Source organism: Taeniopygia guttata, chromosome 1A, assembly GCF_048771995.1.
Source record: "Taeniopygia guttata chromosome 1A, bTaeGut7.mat, whole genome shotgun sequence".
Lineage (NCBI taxonomy): Eukaryota > Metazoa > Chordata > Aves > Passeriformes > Estrildidae > Taeniopygia > Taeniopygia guttata.
This window is the reverse complement of record NC_133025.1, coordinates 63,604,874-63,610,873: the sequence shown is the minus strand read 5'-3', so window position 1 is coordinate 63,610,873 and position 6,000 is coordinate 63,604,874.

Genomic DNA, 6,000 nt, shown 5'->3' with positions numbered 1-6,000 from the left:
AGGACAGCCTCTGTGAGAACTGGAGAGGTTAGCCCCAAAACACAACACTGGTTTGAAAACATTGCTGCTTGTTTCAAGGGGAGCCAGAGTAAATAATGTGCACAAACATGGCTCTGGCCTCTCATTACACAGAGCAACATTAAAATTACTTAATCTCCTCTTCTTTATGTTTTGTAAACTAGGTTACCTTGAGGGATGAAGCAGACAGTGAAGACTGCAGTGTGGGAGAAATCTCTAACTTCTGGCTCTGTTAATGGGATGGTGCACAGACTTGCAGACTGTGATATGACAAGTTCAGCACCACTGTTTCTAGAACTAGAGAAATTAGTACAAAAATTATTAATACAAATTATTAAATGTCAAAACAAACAAACTGGACATATACAAGCCCATAGATCCTGATGGGTTGCTTCTACAAGCAGATTCCTGCTGATTGGAAGAAGCAAATTTCACCTTTATCTTCAGGAAGGGCAAGAAGGCACTTCTGGGGAACTACAGGCCAGCTAGCCTCACCTAAATCCCTGAGAAGGTGATGTAGCAACTAATCCTGAAATTTATTTCCAAACATATAAAGGACAAGAAGGTGACTAGGTATAGTCAGACACATGCCTGACCAAGCTCATAACCTCACAGACAAACTGGCAAAGTGGAGTTTAGGTAGGTGGGCAGTGAGGTGACCTGAAAACTGGCTGACCTGCAGGATCAAACACTTGTCGTCTATGACATGAAGTCCACTCAGCAGTGGTATGCACCAGGAATTCATGCAGGGGCCAGCACGGTTTTAAAATTCTGTTAGTGATGTATAAAAGTGATGATAGTTTGATTTTTTTTCTCTTATTGCAAAGAAAAATTATCATACATCCTGTTTGACTTCCAGCTGCAAAAGTCCCCACAAAGTTTCACTAGATCAAAGACTGAACTGAAGACATGCAACTAAATCCTTATTGCAGTAATTATTACACTCCAGATGAAAATTTTCACCTCAGCATTAAAAAGTAGTGGGAAATTCTTGTATTTTCATAAACAAGAGAGGGTTATATGTGTTTCAACTGTTTTGTTCCTTCTTATTACTGAAAAAAAAAAAAAAAACCAACTAGAAAAGTTGAAACAAAACTAATGTAAGGAAAATTACTCTGTAAAACAACACCGTGAGATTTTTTTTTCTCTCAGTGTAAATTATACCAAGCTCACAGGAGAAGAAAAATATTCTTCAGTACTTGTAAATATAGCCTACAGTAATTAGACTGACATATTATATCTATCCTACCATGGGAAACAATACTAGATAATGTTGAATTGCAGTGTGGTTTGTTTGGAGTTTTAGCAGTAATTACAAATGTTTATTAGGTGCTCCAATTATGGGGTACTCATAGTCCCCTGCTCCTCCATGGCCTCGCCAGCTGCAGGGTGACTGCCCCCAGCTCAGGAATTCCTCTTGCTGGACGTGCCCCGGGAGACTAGGACTACATCAGCCTGGACCCATATCTCTGGGATATCCAGAGAATATCCTGCCTTCTCCATGCCTGGGAGAAAGTTGGGTAGCTCTGGAATAGAGTGAGCTGAAAGTTCATCTGTGAAATGTAGGGGCTTAAGGAAGAATAGAAAGTGAGGCAAACCGAGAGTAGAGGTGCACCCATATTTTTGTGCTTGTGTGAATGCCTGCCTGGCCTTTTGATGTCAGGGAATCCTGCTGCAGCACCCTCAGGATTTAAAAGAACTTGAACTTCACTGATAGTGGTCAGTCAGTCCCTCACATACCTGTGGTGCTCAGACAGCTGTAGCATTTTCATTGAGAAACTCTGAAGGGAAGAGGGTCTCATCCCCAGCCAGTGGCCTCACTCATCTTCCTAAACCATTAATGGCACTTCTTTCAGAAAGAAGAAGAAATAGGGATTTTTTTTCCCTCTAGTTCCTACTGTATCAGTGAGTGTTCAATGGCACACTTGAACATGAGACATCCATTTGAATGGTTGGAAGAATCAGTACTCCCTGCTGGATGTCTCTCAGAAGGCTCTGAGGGAAGGCATCTCTCTGGCAGATGGGGGGACCCAAGGAGCTGGTGTGGGACAGGAAAGCCCCTGGCCATGCAGATGGGTGAGGAGATGTTGCTGTGATGCTCCACCCGTGCCTGCTGGAGGGAGCAGCAGCTGAGGTGCAGGCAGAGGCTGTGAGCCAGGCTGCAGGTGCTCAGTGAGCCCACAGCTGTGCAAACAACATCCATGCCCCCACAGTTTCCACAGAGTGAGTGGGTACACAAACCCTTGGATTCAAGCTCAGAGCTGCTGAGAGCAGTGAGGATGCGTGGGCTTAGACAGCCCAGCTTGCATTAAGTTAGCTCAGCTGGTCAGAACCTGGTGCTTATAACACCAAAGAGGGCTGATCCCACATGTATGGGCCATGCACTGAAGACTTGGACTCAATGATCCTTGTGGGTCCCTTCCAACTCAGAATATTCTTCGATTTTGTGATCTGAAGGCCCTGGTAAATAAAAACTCAATCTGGTCTTGTGGTGCTTCTTTGTTGTTTTTCTGGCTTTCCATCTCAAAATAGGCTACAAATTCTGTGCTAAGAAGCTCTGTGATGTAGGTTATACAGCTGAAGCTGGGCCCTTACGAGTTCATCTGATAGGGACAGAGATTTTTCCATACCTGCATCAGAAAGTGGCGCATACTTCTGAAGTACAGTCCTTCCCTAAGCCTTTCCTGGCACTAATTGTGTGAATCCATTGCCACAGGGTTGTTTGCCTGTGTGACAGACCAACCATCTGCTCAGTTCTGGTGGTACACATCCAGAATTTTGGGTGACTTCAGCAGAGCTGCTCAGAAAAGACGTATGCAGCTGAGGTCAGGATCTGTTCTGCTTAATTAAATAAATAAAGGTTAAGTATCCTGGAAGATCCATTTTCCAGTGTCCTTAACCTTCTCTTTGCTGGTGACCTCCTTATTTATTTATTTACTTATTTTCCAACTGAGCTTTTCATGGCCATTTCATTGACATAAATTTTCCAGCTTTTTTAATACAGAACATCTGTGGTCCCTATGCAGTGTCCTCTATAGGTCATGGGAAAACTTTATCTTACTAATAACCTCCATTCCTCTATATATTCAAGCCCAATTGATGGGGCCAAGTGTGTTTATAAATAAATATTGTCTTGTAATGACCATTTCCATATGTCCCAGAGGAATAGAGATTTTGTCCTTTTGAGCTGGCCAGCTGCCTCCTTTGTAACAGTGAGAACGGTTTTCCTCTGTCTGGTTAACATTTGATTTATGTGGAAATGAACTCCCCAAGGTGACCGGCCAGTGATACTGAAGAATGCTTCCAACTACCCTTTAACAGTCAGGGAACTCTGTTCATCCACCCACCCTTCATTTTTCTCTTCATTGAACTAAATTATGGTTGTATTTATTGAATCTCTCTGTTTGTCCCTGACCAGCTCTGTCTGCCTCAGCCAGAACAGGGACAAAAGCATGAGGAAGGCAAGCAAGTTCCATTGGAGCTCTGTCACATATCTGTCACTGAGAGAAATGACCACTGACGTAGACCATGGTTAAATTATGGGAGAAGGTGTTTGCTGGGAAATGCAGAGCATAGATTGCCAAAATATATGGTAAATGATTGGCTCTTCTCTACTGATGAGAGCAGCAAGAAATATGCTGCCATATGGCTTCTCCTCTGTGTGAAGTGCGATCCAATAGCTGCTTATCACTGAAGGATGATACTGTGCCCAGGGCTTATTTCTTAACACTGTCCCACCACAGAGAATATGTACTTCTTACACAAGCCTTGATCTGCTCTGCATCTTCTTCCAGCGAGGCAGCAGTGCAAAAGAGGTCAGGATCCATCTTTTAAAGGCTTTCAGAAGAAATCCATTGGAGACTTCAGAAGAACAACACACAAGACTTATTTAGGATATCTGTTAATCTTCTCTTCTGAAATTGCTCCTCGAGCTACGTATGCACGTGTTTATGTGGAGATATACACACAGAGTAAAGAATGTTTATTCTGATTTTCCACTCTCCCAAAACGTTGTACTGTGCGGAAGGGAATGAATGACTGGGGATTTCAAGGCTTTGGTTTCTGGTAAAGCCAGTCTGATAAACTATCTGATCAAGCCTCCAGGCTTGATCAATAGTGAGAATACATTCCTATGGCTGTAATTTCATCCTATCCTGTAGTCTATCAGAAAGGTAATGAAGAAAGAAAGGTAATTTTCAAGAACTTCATTTTATTATGCAGAAAAATAATCCAAGTATTGTCCTTCTCCCTTAGCATGCTGGTGTTTAGCACTTGGTAAAGAAAGGTTATATCAAGTAGGACATGTATTTTGGGTATTTAGGTGTTTCTCCATTTTTGTGAGAAATCCAGTTTTGATTGATGCATCAGGCACTAGACAGAGCCTCCCTTTCCTTCCTCTAGGACATGTTCCCAGGGAGAATTCAGCAGAAAACCAGTTCCTGTAAATTAAGTTATGACATCCTTATCATGTTTTCCAACTCCTCTCATGTAGCACAGCTATGTATGTCAGAAGGGGATGCATGCACTGTGGTCTGGCTTTGAGACCACTGAGATTTTGTATTGCAGTCCTGGTTCTTCTGTTTCAAATGGCAAAGAGAAAGCTGTACCACCAGGAAAACTATATAAAATACTGTTTGTGGATATTTAATTTCAGGTTTATGAAGTAGGAAAAACCCCAAATCCAAACAATGACACGCCAAACCAGCACAATTGATCTGTTACTGCTGAGATCTGTTCTTTTTTTGTTGTTATGTAAACTGCATGACGGTCTGGCTTTCCAACGGTGGGAAAATCTCCTGAGAAGAAACGTGTCCCTCGTTTCCTCTGGGAATGCTCAGTACCCTGGAGATTCTTCTTGCTTGACATTTTGTTTCTCAAGTGACTACTGGACCTTTGCTCAGATGAGATAAGTCATTTTTCTTTCCCTGGCTACAAGAAGTACATGTAATTATGTAATTGTAAGGCTTAAGGCTAAAGTGGTTTATGACAGTAGACATGCAGGGACCTGTTGTCCCAGAGCTTTTCTGAGCCAGACTGAGCTGGGCTGTGTCATTTTGGCCATGTTTTGGTGGCAGGTAGCACAGCAAGCTCAGGAAATCCCTGTTCAGTGGTGGGCCATTGCCCCTCCCTGCTCTCTTACATTTTCCCAAAGCAAATTTGGGGACCAACATACTTGAGTGCAAACTAGGGTGTACTTCTTATGTTTTTGAGCCAAAAACAAACCCTATTTATAAAATTAAAACACATATTTGTTCTATCTTCTGGAAATACAGCAGAGTTAGTGTGAATAAATGTTGTAAAATATGATGAGGTTGCATCTGGAAAACTCGAAATCTTCCACAAAACACGAGATTTAGGTCATGCTCAGATTATGTCAGAACAAATCATAAATTTTAGCTAACCTGAACCTTTTCTTTGCATCTGATTGCGTTTTCAGATATGAGCTGCTCACATTCACAGCATTTGGAAGGCTCTTTGCAGGCTCAAAGGCAGGACAGATCTAATAAATGCACACAAGTGATTCAAGCAGTCTACTTAAATTTATTTTCATTGTACAGTGTTCAGATCTGGTGTTTCAAATAGCACCAGTCTACCCTGCAGTGTCTGGAGGTCTGTCTCCAAAAGGAGACAATTCTCTCAAAACCAACACTGAACTGTGAGATGTTAGGGAGTGCCAAATCTTGTTTTCTTACTGGATTACTGACGTATCTTTTTTTTTTTCATTATTAAGTGAGGTTCTGATGCTACATAATCTTCCTCTCCTATTTTTTGCCAGAAAAACTATGGAACAAAAGTTGCCTGCTGCCATATGGAAAGGGCAGCAGAACCTTACTGCTGTTTCCTTTTCCATCAGAGGTTGCACTGAAATGTCTAAACAAAGATATTTGTGGTTGTATGGATGTTTAGGATTAAAGAGCTCCCTGGGGCTGGAAGGCACACACCCACGCTGCCTGGGAAGAGCTGCTTCAGGATTAGGAAAAC